Source organism: Ambystoma mexicanum, chromosome 3q (genome assembly GCF_040938575.1).
Source record: "Ambystoma mexicanum isolate Mex_15411 chromosome 3q, UKY_AmexF1_1, whole genome shotgun sequence".
Classification (NCBI taxonomy): Eukaryota; Metazoa; Chordata; class Amphibia; order Caudata; family Ambystomatidae; genus Ambystoma; species Ambystoma mexicanum.
Window position 1 is genome coordinate 32950050 of NC_090926.1, and position 14776 is coordinate 32964825.

Below are 14776 nucleotides of genomic sequence, written 5' to 3' on the forward strand. Positions count from 1 at the left end.
TATCAAAATAGCGCCCACTGTAGAGGTGTGAGGAAAGAGGAGTAATATCTGCGACATCGTCATTTCTTAGCAAACCCAGCTTCATTTTCTGGTGAAAGAAATGGTTTGCATGTAAAAAAGCAATATTTATACTGTGTCTTTCCATAAATAACAATAACGTCCTTGATTTAATGGGATGGTTACCACCTCTTAAATTCCTAGATAATAGATCTGCCTATGGAGCATTATGACCCTTCAGCCCATCACCTGGCTGATCTCATCACATCTATAACAATTGCATTTAAGCTCCAACAGATATACTTGATAACAGCATCGATAAATGAGCAGAGCTGTTAAACTTTCCCACCAACCGCCACCATCCACCAAGGCACTTCATGCATCAGATACTACAACGTATAAAGTACACAGGTGTGTACATCCAGCCTTCTGTTCTGAATGGCTTTCATCTCCTGGAGGAATAAATGTGTGAACTAATCCCACCACCTCCCTCACTGACAACTCTAACCTTCAGTGCAATGCCACCCTTTAATACAAGAATAATACCAACCCCAAGTTTAACACACTGAGGGAGCACACTCAGTCGACCAAGAGCACACGGCCGCAAACGCATCTTGTATAAGCACTTTGTTATAAGCACATCAAAACTGTTCAGCAAAACAAAGTGGCCCTACACCACAAGTAGTCAATTGGCCACAAGGAACTCAAAATACACATGTCAAGTCAATCAAGTCGCTCAGATAGTGTATCAATTGTCCAACATGAGGAGAGTGCAGACAAAACATAGAGTGAGGATTCTGAGAAATGATCCCATATTTTTATCTGCACAGCCATCATCAGAGAGGAGTTGTCTTAACAAAGCCATTGGATAGTGCAGGCTGGACACCATGGACCCCATCTTTAAAACTGCAACCAGCAAGCCAGCATGTTTTATTAAAGTGTCATTTCTAGGCGATCGGCTGCTTCGATCCAAGTAGCTGGAGGCCCCAGTAGCGGAAGATTCATTTCGCAGAAATATGATGAAGCCATTTGCTGCTTCGGGCAAAGTGAAAAATGTGTTTTGACTTCATAAGACACCCTTAGTTTAACTGGAAATATCATTGATTGTATATGTTCCTGGATCTTATAGCACTTTCGTAAATGACCATCTTGATGCTGACACTGTAGAGGGAAAATGTGGTAGAAGTGAAGTGTGTCGCCTTTGTATTGCACTTTCCTCATAGTATGTATTTGTTTTAAAATATTTTTTATTAAAGTTCAAGCATACAAATGTGTAAAGTAACAGTAATTCATCAATAAATAAGACATGCAATACATTTAAGCAAAACCGCTATAAAAAGATATCGTCTGATGCAAAGATCTCAAGGGTAAATAATGAGATAATCAGAAATATAGCATTTGATAACCGCTATTAAATCTGAACTGCACCCCATAGGGAGATTTGAGTTGAAAACAAACCGAGGGAAGACAAAGGACAGAAGACTAACACAATACAATAAGAAAGATGTAATGGGAGAAGGGGGGAAATGATGTATTTAGGCTTTATCCAGGATAGACTGATGCACAAACCACTTGATATTGCAAATTTGCTTGACATAGAATACAATACATAAAAGAAAATGTTAATTCATGAGCCGTGAGTAGACATATCATAATATGCAAGGTAATTATTGACATAAGACCATTTAGCATGAAATTTAGAAATCATATTGAGGCGCGCGGCCGTACATTGCTCAATATTTTGTATATGACATACATTGTTCCACCAACCTGTGATAGAAAAGTTATGAAATTGTTTCCAGTTGGCAGTCATAAGCTTAATAGCCATGGCAATGCATAAATCATACAGTATACATGTATCATTATCTAACTGCGCATGCAAATCGATACTGCCTAATAAAATATTGGCGAATGAAAGTTCAGGGCTGATTTTGAAAATAGTTTTCAAGGAGGACCATATATCATGCTAGAATCTTTGAATAAGGGGACAGCTGAAGAACATATGTTTTAAGGATCCTGGGGTTATAACATGACCAGCATAATCCATCAGAACCATGGCCTGACTTGTTTAACTTCATTAGAGTGATAAATGCTCTATGTAGGAAGAAAATAGTTTGTGTGATGTTAGCAGAGGTGGATATGTATTAATTTATTTATTTAGTTGATTTAATCAAATTAATGATTTTTACAAAACATTGTAGAAGAAGAAGAAACTGTATATCAAAACTGTATATCGAAAAAAAAAGAAGCTGCATAGCAAAGGAAGAGTAAGAGGTTCATGTGAAGGACGATCAGTGTTTTCAAAATGTAAAAGAAGAGAACCAAGGAAACCAAGAATAAAAACGTTTTTGCAGAAGTCGTTTCAGCAAACAGCGCTCTAGTGGCTAAGTTTGTTGTTTGAGTAGTGGTTTAGATTTCATAAAGATAGAATAATCTTAAGAGTCTGTGTTGTGGCAATTGTCCAAGTGTTCCTTTCTCCGCTCATTAAGTGGCTCCACCACAGTTCCTCTTCCTTAGTATATGATGCCGAAAGGTGTGGTAGCAGGAATTTCTCGCCTATTTCTCTCGTTCCTGGACAGTTTAAGAGCAAGTGGCATATGGTTTCTACCTTTGTGTCATTCTTACAGAAGCGGCATGTGTCTGAATTACTCTGTCCTCTGAGTTTTAAGATCTCGTTGGTTTCCAGTAAATTTAGACGTGCTTTCAAGAACAAGTTTCTGGCTGCTTTGCTGGGGAAATTGCTCAGATAGTTTGGAACAGTGTTCAATTTACTTTGATGGGGCAGAAGATGACTGACTGATTTTGCTTTTGCTGCATTGTCCAAGGTTTTAATCCAGTCAAGCTCGCCCATTTTTCTTTTTATTTTCGTCGGATTACAGATGAGGTCTTGCTCTGAGGAGTGAATTTCCAGTAGTTTCGCTTTGCACGCTGTATCCCAAGATTTTAACACACTGCAACGTGCGGCCAGGGTTTCAGTACGTATGTTGGCTAACAGGTGCGGGCAGTCCGGGAGCAGTGTTTTCCTATAAAGCATCATGGATTTTATCTCCGTAGTCCCTTCCAGGGAGAGAAGGCCTAGCTCTCTTCTGATGAGTGGGGCAGATGTTGACTTCGGGAGGCCTAATACCATGCGCCAGAAATAGCCCTCTAACTTCAGCCACAAATGCACTGGCGTGTGAGGAAGAGCTTCTGCTGCGTAGGTGAGTGACGGAACCACCTTCGCACGGTAAAATGTGATCATTGGTAGCAAGGTGAAACGTCCACATTTCTTATCCAGGGCGCGGGCTTGTGCCGCTAGTTTCTTTGCTTTGTTCATTAAGCAGCTCTGGAGGGTTGCGTTGATACTGGAACAGTCCAGTGTTACTCCCAAGTATTTGAAGCTCGAGACTTTTTCTATTGCAACCCCCTCCAGGTACTAGGATAGTTTTTCTTGTGATCGTTTGTTTTTTTCCATGATCATGATCTTAGTTTTGGAAACATTGATGGTTAAGTCATTTGCTTGGGTATAAGCGACCAAGTTATCAAGCTGGCGCTGGAGGTCAATCGGGGTCATGTCCATTAGAATTAAATCATCCGCGTATAGTAGCCTTGTGGTTTTTTGCTTCCCCATCGACGGTGGAAAGGAGCGAATAGGTAGTTCGGAGTCCTTGAAATCGCTGAGACAAGCAATAAAGAGGGCCGGGACTAATGGGCAGCCCTGTTTCACTCCTCTACCAACTGGAATTTCTGCTGATAACAAGCCGGTTTGATTTAGCCTCACACGCAGCTTGGTGTCTTGGTGTAGTGCTTGAATCGGTTGAAGAAATTCTGTAGGGCATTTCCAAAAACTCAGTTTTGCCCACAGTTTCTCTCTATTTACTTGATCAAAAGATTGCGCCAGATCTATGAATGCCAGGAACACTCTCGGGCCTCCTCCGAGGACTTTGCTTTTTAAGGCACTGAGGAACATGATGTTTGTCGTCGTGCCGTTGTTTTTAGTAAATCCCGTTTGAAATGGGTCGGCGCACTCTGCGTTTCTTGCCCATCGCTGAAAGTGTTGCAATAGGAGTGAGCCGAAGACCTTACCGACAGTGTCCAGAAGTGCTATAGGACGGTAATTCTTTGGGTCTTCTTTGCGCCCTTTTTTAGATATGTGCACTACAATTGATGTGGTCCATGAAGACGGAATTCGCCTGGCCTTTTCACATCGTTTGAAAATTTCACTAATCAGCGTGGCCCATTCTTTTGGATGTTGTTTAAGGTCAAGGTTAGTGATTCCATCCGGGCCAGGGGCTCTCGAAGGTTTAAGTCTTTGAAGAACTTTGGTGATCTATGCTTCGTTGCTCAGATCTACCCATGGCTCCTGTTTAGTACTGGTCGCCGGAGGGCTTGAGGCTGCAAGCGTCTGGAACAAGTTTGAATAAAAGTTCATCCAGTCTGTTTCACAGATCGGGTTTATTGTTGATTCCTCTAAGGGAGCAGATGTTGATCTGAGGAGGGACCAGAACTCTCGCAGATGATGACCGCAGACCAACTTCAGCATGGCGTCCGCGTCTTGTTGGTATAGGTGAATCCGATGTTGTCTGATCCAAGATTTGTAGATTCGCCGGACCCGATTGAAGCTTGCTTGGTTTTCTGCCGAGGGAAAAACGCGCAGTTTTCTTCTCGCTTTCCTCACTAGTCGCCTTTTCACAAGCAATTCTTTGCTGTACTCATGTTTAGCGGGTTTGTTTCTCCGTCTGGAGCCATTGGATTGAGATCTGAATGGCACCAGGAGTGGTTGATAGTCTGGTAGTTGCGGGTTGTTCTGTTGACCAGGCTCGCTTCCTTTACTTAAGTAATGGTACTTTATCTTCAGAACGGAAGCTGCCGATAGTTCTAGGCGATTTTGTTGGTTATTTGGCTCCACTTGAGTAGGCATGTATGAATTGTGAGTCGGACTAGTCTTCCATTTCAGGACCAGCAAGTTGTGATCGCTCACGGTGGACTTCAGTACTTCAAACAAGATAGTTAAAGGTGCCAGATATCTGCTGATGAAAATGTGATCAATGTCCGCATGAGAGTTGCCTCTTTCCCAGGTTGGTGGCCTCTTTTCTCTAGAGAATAGGTCGTCAGCACAGCAAGTCTCTGGACGACATCAGGGACAGCCACGTTGCTCCACGTTTGCTTCTGGGTGATGAAGAAGGAGCAGGAATACCAGTCGTTTCTTGTGGGGACCAAGTGGCATTTAGGTCGCCGCAAATGATCAACAGGGCCTATGGACAATTCACAAGAGCTTCATCAATAGTCTCTCCAATCAAAGCAAAGAAGGACGAATCACTCATGGCTACAGGGTTCCAGTAAACATTGATGATAATTAAGTTCTGCGATTTGAACTTGCCCTTTTCCTCCTCAAAACTCTCCCAGCTTACTTCCATGGCAAGCAGGTATGTAGTAGATGTCAGAGTTTTCTTGAGGTGTAGTCCACAGCCACAGCGAATGGCCGTTATGAGGCCGGATGAGGGGCGGCCAAAAATCCCTTTAGTTGCTGGAGCACATGCTATGTCGTATCCGTCCATGGAGGGACGTTCAATCATCCAGGACTCTTGTAAGCAGATTATATCGAAGCTCCCAAGATTTAGGTCTTACTGCTCAGATGTAAGAATCCGCGGGTGTTCCAAGACCCCAAAGACAGCTCTGCTTTCCCAGGGGTTTGTCTGATGGAAAGGGGTACGGAGAGGTGCTTGGCGAGTTGCTATTTCTTCTTACTGAGCGTGAGGGCCTTCGATAGCCAGGCCCATAGTTGCGATAGTGGGGCTTGTTTGAGAGTTTGTTGAGAGCCTAGATCCTGGATATGTGTTTCACTTGAGCTCATATCAAAGACCATGGGTCTCGTTACGAGGTTGGCGGTAACACGCCGGTGCCACCAGAGGCTTGCCACCAACCCCGTAACACTGAATCCGGTGCTTGACCTCCCAGTGCCACCGGGACATTACAAGTCCCGGCAGAGGGGGAAGTCAGGCGCCAGGTTTTGTAAGTCCCCATTACCATAGAGTCCTATAGGACTCTATGGGAGGGGGGTGGGAGATGGAAGCAGCAGCACTGTTGCTTCTGTGACGGCTCTGCCTACCGTGGCCACTGCGCCCAGCAGGGTCAGACCTGTCGGGTGCAGTGGCCCTAGCAGGCAGACTCGTAGTATGGCGGTCCGGAAACAAGGGTGCCGGTGAGCTTACTGGCACCCTTGTTTCCGGAACCCCACACTTGTTATGAGGCCCCATGTATTTTCATCAAACACTGTATCGCAGTCTTTTTCCCATTGTGACTGATTAGACCATTTGGCAGTGGGAGCTTTAACAACAGTGAGGGTTTTATATTTATGGACAGCTTTGAGTTCGGATGGCAAAATTGCATGAGTATTCTAGCAGGATCTGGAACAAGCTCATTTTTAAAAAGTAATCCGTTTTTATCAAGACAAGCATTAACTGCATTGTTATAAAAAAATATTCAGAAGGGGGAAATAACCTGCTTGAGATCGAAGAACGATTTAAAACTAGAGTCTTGAAATATTTGATTAATAAATCTGATCCCTTTATGCACAGTTTTTTTGCAAAAAACTCTATTTTTGAGAGTGATAGATCTGTTATGTCACACGTACAGTGAAGAACTTTGGGTGGGGGAAGTAGTGGCTAGGAATAAGAAGGCCCTTAGTGTATACGGGGAATCTTTAATGGCAATTTGGATACAAAAGGACCACATATATATGGCATATCATGCAATCTGACAGGGGAGGCTAATTGCTTTTCTATAAAATTAGGGAAGTCATAGCCCTGAGGTGAAGTGTACTATGCACAACATTGCTTAAAAAGAAAAGCATTGTGATAACGCCTGAAGTGAGGAAAGTGGACGCCACCATGATCATATGTAGTACTGAGTTTAGCGATTGCAATTCTTTTACTTTCACCCTTACCCCAAAGAAAACTGACCAGGATGTAATCAACTGAGGTATAAAACATGACAGGTGGAGAGATCGGCACTAGCTGCAAATAGCACAATACAATTGGAAAAAAGCATAATTTTAATAGTTTCTAGTCATCCCCAACAAGATAAATATAAAGGGGTCCAGATAGAGGACAGCTCAGGCAACCTATTAAGGAGGTTTTTCATATGGAATTTGATGATACCTTCTACAGAGGAGGTAAAATTTAGGCCCAAATATTTAAAAGAAGTATTGCACCATTTAAATCCAAATGCATCAATATCGTGTTTAAAAAAAAAAATAATTAAGGGGAAAGCCCTCCGATTTTTCCGTTCGTACCCCGAGACCAGAGAGAAGGTACCAAGCGCAGACAACAGGTTGGGTAAGTGTCTCTTAGGGTTTTTAAGAAAAATAAGAACATCATCAGCATACGCAGCGACTTTGTTTCATGTGTAGCACATTGAAGGCCTGGAATTAGAGTGTTCATCTGAATAGATTCTAAAATGGGCTCAAAGAATAATATGTATGAAATAGGGGATAGCAAGCACTCTTGCCACATTCCCCTTTTAAGGGAAAGAAAATCAGAGGATTGTCCATTAATACAAATCAAGGATTTGGGATCAGAATAAAGAAGTTTGACTTAAGAAATAAAGCCTCCCCCACAGCAATGCTACTGTAGGGCCTTGAAGAGATAATCCCAGTTAAAACGGCCAAATGCCTTTTGGGCATCTAAGTCCAGAGCAGAATAATCTTGTCTGTCTTTTTAGAAACTAGATGCATAATATCAAATAAGAGTCACATATTAGAGGAGATGTTTAGTCCCTTAACGTATCCAACTTGGTCAGGCTTGATAGGTTTGGGTAAGTAGGATTCAATTCTATTTGCTAATACCCTGGCGAAGATTTTGCACTCAACATTAATGAAGGAAATGGGTCTGTCCTTTTTGGGAAGTAGAGCATCTTTTTGAGGTTTAGGAAAACGAATCAATAATGCATCAGTAAATGATCCAGATGAAGATTGTTTCTCTAAAAAATAGGCGAAACGTTCCTCGAATTTGGGGGAGAGTGCGTTGGAGAATTGATTGAAAAATTCAATGAACAAACCATCAGGGCCTGGAGCTTTTCCTTTACTTAAGCCTTTTCAAAGCATGATTTATATCCTTAATAGGGACTCTACCATCTAGGCTACTAAGATCAACTGTGGGGTAATATGTTCTACTAATTTTGTTGAAAAAGGAGTTAGGATTATCTAAAGAAACAGTGTTGTCAGGAGTGTATAAATTGGAGTAGAATGTTTTAAAAACGTCCATTATTTGAGTAGGGTTAGTAACCAAGATACCTGAGTTATTTTTGATGTGTGACATACATTTTTTTTGTTTCTTGGCCTTGAGATAGGACACTGATGCTTTACCGGCTTTATTGGAGGTTTGGTAAATGTTGTATTCGTTTTTGAGAATGGCACCAGATGCAAGTTCTGTAAGGTTTTTGTTGATTTGAAAGCTCAGTCTAAGAACATTACGATGTCTGAATTCAGAGGGGCTTTGATAGTAAAGTTTTTCTGCATTAGTGAGTTGGAGAAAAAGAGTTTCCAGTTCTTTTTTACACTCCTTCTTTCACCTACTCACATACGCAACACATGTCCTCTCAGAGCAGCTTTGAAGGCATCCCAGTTCTTTACCTTAGATGTGTCGCTGTCAAGGTTGTGAGAGACAAATTGTTGTTGGAAGTCCGAGAAGGATTGAAGAAACAAAGTATCATGAAGTAAAAAATTATTAAATATCCAGTGGGCCGGGTACGTTAATATGTCATTAAACTCAAAGACTGTGATAACAGGGGCATGATCTGAATTGACTATATTAGCAGTTGAAGAATCCGCAACAGCTGGCAACAGGGGTTTTGCAGCGAAAATATAATCCAATCTTGATAAAGAGTCATGTGGAGGTGGGTGAAAAGTAAAGTCTAAATCTTGAGGATGAGATAGCCTCCATGTACACCAGGCCCACTTCAGAAATACATTGGGTAAAAGCACCATGTGACTTGGAGCTTTTGAAAACACATTTAGATTTTCTATCAATAAATGGGTGTATATTGTCATTACAGTCCCCACAAAGAATAAGGTTGGACTTTTGGATTGCAGAACAATTAGTTAAATCCCTTCCCAGAACCCTGGGTTAGGTTTGGTTGGGCCATAAATATTGAGAATAGTAACTACATTATGTCCTATTTGTAATTTTACCCAGACCCATCTCCCTACATTATCAGACGATTGACTTAAAATGTTGTGGTGTACATTTTTATTAATCAAAATAGCTACTAAGTTTTTCTTCCCAAGAGCAGGACTAGCAATAACCTCCTGAACCCAGTGTGATTTTAGCTTGATGGATTCAACCATGGAGGGATGGGTTTCTTGAATACAGACTACGGACGGGTTGAATTTCGTAAGAAGGTTAATGATTGTATGTCTTTTAATAGGATAGTTAACCCCCTTGATATTTCAAGTTATACATTTAAACACCATTATGCTAATTTAACAAACATATACAGATATATATATAGATACATTTGCAAGAATAGCAACCATCGAAAAGCAAAGAAAGTTTAGCAATTAGATTTTTAAAAAAGTAGTACATAGGAGTGGAAAGTACACCAGTGCAGAAATGATCTTACACACGAGGGAAGTACACATAATGAAAGAGAAAGGTGTAAGTACTTGACAACAATGTGTTGAAAAATACAAAGTAACGGAAGGAAACATTTTGTAATAGTATTCATGGGAAGAGAAGGAAAACAACAGAGAAGAATAGTCAAGTTTACACCAGAACAATTCAAAAAGAAATTAGAGGGCAGCTGACACCAGATAGGATCTGTACCAGATCTGTTATAAAGATGGACATCTCAAGAGCACGTCCGCCCAGTTAAGCGCACAGAAGTTACAACAATCTACAATGCTTTAAAAGAGAAAAAGAGAGAAGGTAACTGCTCTGCAATAAGGCATCAGGATCCTGTGGATGAAGAGTTAGGAGAAGTTGAGGTATCCATACTCTCAGATTTCAATGACCTGATAAAGGCTCTAAGGTTGGCTGGGTCGTCAAAGTCTGATGTTTTCCATTAAGCGTAACCTTAAATGAACATGGATGACAAAGGCCATATCGAGAATTAAGTTGTTTCAACACAGGGTGAAAAGATAAGAAATCCTTTCTTCGCTGTGCGGTCTTCTTATCTACGTCTTGAGAGATATAGACACGACATCCCTGCCAGAAGAAAGTGTTTTTTTTCCCTGGCTTTAATAACGATGAATTGCAGTTGGGTGCATTCAAGCGGGAGGAATATATGAGTGTGAGGCATTGAGGGTGATGCTTGAGTGGTTCTTGAGGGGCCGATGCGGTGGGCGCTCGTTGGATGTTAAACACGGTTTCAGGTGGAATATGGAGCAGCGCTGATAACATTTTTTGTAGGAAAGATTTGGCATCATTTCCCCTCACAGCCATCTGGAAGACTGGAAATGTGAAGATTATTGTGTCTCGCTCGGTTTTTCAACTCTTCGTTGTGCTTCTGTAGCTCTTTAACTGCATTTCCCAAATGGAGAACTCTAGGCACAGTTCTTCATTGTGACTGATCTCCACCTCAGTCATCATGGTCTCAAAGGCACTCCATCTGTCGTCAAGTTGTTGAAGGGCCCTAATTTCCTGTAGCAAAACGTCCATATTTGAATCCATTGAGGTAAGCTGTGGTGGAGAGTCACTCTGGCCTTTTATGTGTGGCTGAAGCAGCAGTAATGTGGGTGTCTTTAGAACTCTGAGATACTTTTTGCCCACCTTTACCCGATGACATGATAGTTCTAGGGCCTGACAGGTTCCGTAAGAAAGATAATCTGCTTTTCACAGAAACAAGTGGAGATCAGGCCCCCAAACCTGGAGTGACGCAGTCACTAATAAAAGTATTAAAACAGCATATAGATTAAGCCAAATGGACGCAGGAGCGAAGAGCAAATACCAATCACCAGGGCTGGACTGGCCTATAAGGAACTCTGGAGATTTCCCGGTGGGCCTCTGCACCCTGGGCCTCTTTTGTGTGGTATTTTTAAATGTTCCCATAGGGAAAAGGTTGGGCTTGCTGAACATGTGTAATATGGGGCCACTTTGAACATTATTTCAAGGGCCTCTTTTGGTTCCCAGTCCACCCCTGCCAATCACTGCAATAATAAAATGCCTGTGAATTTTCCTTTGCCCATGAGGTGGCATCACCGCCACAGCCAAGGCCCTGTCAGATCAACAGCTGTATTAATGTCTGTGACCGCACTTCACCCCACGCGAAACTGCAATCAATGGTCGCTTCCTCGCCTCAGGAGACCAACTACTCACGACTACTCGCGACTCCGCCAGCACTGTAGCTAAGTACTCTTATGGGCGGAGCAAGCAACCCCATAACAAAGCGGGCAGCTAGTCGGTAATTACCTAATAAAAGTCACTTAACAGCGCTGCAGACGCAATATGAAGATGTGACGAGTGGGAGCAGTGCAGTCAAGCGTCCACCCTCATCGGCGCTAAACCACGCCCACCAAAATGTAGTCTGGCTATGACTGGGTGAGTGGGAGCCCTCGGTCCGGGCTTGGGAGCTAAGGACCTATGGCCGCCTCAGAGAACAATGTTCAGCCAAAGACATCTTTGAGAAGCTGGCGCCCAAATACAGACAGCGATACAGTTTGAGTGGATTCCCTGACACCAAATATTCGTATATGACTCCACTAAGAACGGCGTTCCATGTCCACACTTCTGCCAATTGAGACCTCTAGACTTTTAAGCACATTTTTAAGTTCCGGTGACATTGTCGTCATAGAATCCTCCACAGTGAGATCCTTTCTTCTGCTGTATCCAGTCATGCTTTGGGTTTATCTATTCCTGGCTTTAGGTGATCGGTATCACGTCAAAATTACGAGTCGGAAGATAACGTGGCAGAAAACACTGCATTTGTTTACTCGAATTTAGCCTGTTTTTAATTTAAAAAAATAGAGGGGGTGTGTGGGGTTATGGTATTAAATAAAGTGAGGGGATGTTGACAAGGCCGCATGGGTCTGTTCCCGTATTTTAACCAGAATAAAAGGCAAAATTTGATTTGAATAAAATTTGTGTTTTGTGCCATGTTGTTTCTTTTCGCTGTATCAACGTAGAACCAGGTGATGAACCTTGCAAGTAAGAGAGTCCATTTTAGAATCCAAAGTGTTTATTCCTGCTTTCACTGTAAAAACGTTTCCTTAATTTGTGGGGCCAGTACCTGAGCCATATTGCATTTTATCCACAGTGCCTTTTCCTTGGACTTTTGGCAGCCCGAATTCAGATTTTTTGCTTCCCCAAACCTTGTCTGCTGTTTTGGCCGTTTTGTAGGGTTCAGCAATATTCCAGTGGCTTGCAGTTCAGGATTGTTGTCCCCACGCTCAGCCAACGGACTGCTCCACTCCAGCCTGAGCTTTACAGCAGCAATTCAAGGCTTCCACGAAGGACAGGGAGGAAGGGCTCAGCAACCTGTATAAGGTCACTCTCCAAAACACCTCGCTACTGCAGCTCAACACGCTCTGTTCACTAGGTGCTGGTTTCGGACGGCGAAGTCCATACAGTCTCCACCCAGAACTACCGTCCTATAAGCCCACAGCATCAGCACTGACAGAGGTCTGGCCGAGGAGCACCCAGTAGGCCTCTGCACCTCCAGCCAGTTGCAGCCTGTGGTCTGGATGGTGTCCCGTAGACTCAGCTCCACACCGGGATCAGGTTAGACAGCCATCTGAAGCACTGCACGGAGAGGGACCCACCCGGTCTCGCTGGGAGTTTCTTCTGGGTGTCTCCAAACTGGGCACCTAAAGTCGAAGGGACACCAGGCTTCCGGCCCAGAGGAAGGAGAGCTTCTCCGAGATTGAGCCTGCCGCCCACCCAGTGCACTGTAAGGCCAGGACTCCACCCGGTCCCACCCCAGTTATCCTCTGTGCACCTTTGATCGTCTCGCGCGGTGGAGAGCTAAGGGGCCTTTGAATTAACATATATATTTTGATCATGTCTGCTGGGTAAACGGGGAAATCAGCAATCAGCCTTCATCTTCGTCAAGCTCACAAGCGCTCCCGCGCAGACGTTTAATACCCCTTCTCCTGAGATCACTGTATAACATGTGGGTCCCGAGCCAGGTCATTAAGACCAGTGCGATAATTGTCTTGCCTCAGCTGCAGTAGATTTCTGTGGAAATGTGAACGAATTTAATAGATTTAAATTAAAATTACAGCTCTTTTGACCTAGCTTTCCTCTTGGCAATGGGGATTAAATACATTTTGGGAAAGTACCAGCACTTCTCGTAGAGACTGAGAAATGGTATTTATTTGTTTCATTTATTTAATGTTATTTATTTATTTATTTGTTTTAACATTTAGGCATGCACGCATAGCCCATGGGCATCTAGGCACTAGTTACAGAGGTACAGACACAGGTGACGTGTCAGTCAATGAAGTAGACGCATAGTGAATTATTTGAAGAGGTGGGTTTTGAACTTCTTCCTAAACAGGCTGTAGGACGGTACATTCCGCAAGTGGGGGACGGGAGTGCGGGGGTTGGTCCAGAGGGTGGCATAGTTCTGTATATAAACAAATTAAGCTATATAATCAAATTAAATGAAGTATGAAACGTCTGTTAAGCATGGGCTCTTCTTACCTCTCCCTTTATTTTATGCCCGGGCCTATCGGCTCTATTACAAAAGAGAGCATTTTTTCAGCAACATTTGCTAGCTTCCTTCTATTCCATCAGGAACAGGGGTCTAAGAAACATTTCCTGAATGGACACGGCATCGGGGACAAGACTGCAGCGCTTCACTTCCCATTGAGAGGAAGCGTCTCGCTGCGTTGATTTTTCTCGGAGCGCAACCAGCTACTATAGTATTGGATACACACCCCGGAGGAACCCATCACCCCGAGGACATGGATCCACACGTCCACTAATAGGCTTTCAGGATCTCAAGCCCATGGAACGCCTCCAATTGGCATTTGGGCCTACAAGATACACCACATATGTATGTGGCTTCATCTGGACCACACACAGGGGATGAGTATACCAGCATAAACCGTAGAAATACTGACCACACGAGAACAGTAGGACACCTCCAGTTCAACCTGTTTTTTCCATCCTGATGAAGGCCAACCACTTACAAGCTATATTGAACGGCTGAAATTTTGGCCAAAACACAGTAGTGTCGACTACCTATTTTTAGTCACCAAATGTCCATCGTGTACTGTGATGTACTTTATATACATGCCATTTGTACAGTGATTTCCCTAGATGTTGTAAGGGATGATACATGTTCATCAATATTTAACTCCAGTCAACATGACTGGACTGGATTTATGTGTACTATATACAGAATTTTATAAATATTGTGTGTCCTGTTTTGAAAAACGAATCTGAAGATTATATACTTTGATGCATTAAAAGCTTTGGGGCGATATTTTATCTTTTGACCCACACAGCACTCTAGAATAATGTTTTTCTTCATGTAGGGTAATATGATGCATGTATGTAATTTCCGCCACCCTGATCGTTGTGTTATTATATAGTCTGAATGGAAACCACTACTGCACATGCTTCCAATGGACGGCATCAGGCATTGGCTGCACTGGCTGGTTTAAGAGGACGAGAACCATTGCCAATCCCTTGGATGCACTGACGCCATTCGCCAGCACCCGGGCTCTGTACATTCTTTCAGCGCTGCAGGCTGGGGATGCGACAAGCATGAGTGCAGCTTCAAAACCCACCCCGGACAGACAGAGAAGAAATGCACTGTCATCCAGAAGCCAAAAGATCAGTGCAGGGCTCAGAAA

At 43.0% G+C, this 14776-nt stretch overlaps 1 protein-coding gene across 1 annotated transcript in view; it reads left to right on the forward strand.

Moving 5' to 3' along the window:
* BAIAP2L2 (BAR/IMD domain containing adaptor protein 2 like 2) overlaps positions 1-14776 on the forward strand; it is a 279276-nt gene that overhangs the window by 120071 nt on the left and 144429 nt on the right. The window lies entirely within an intron of this gene.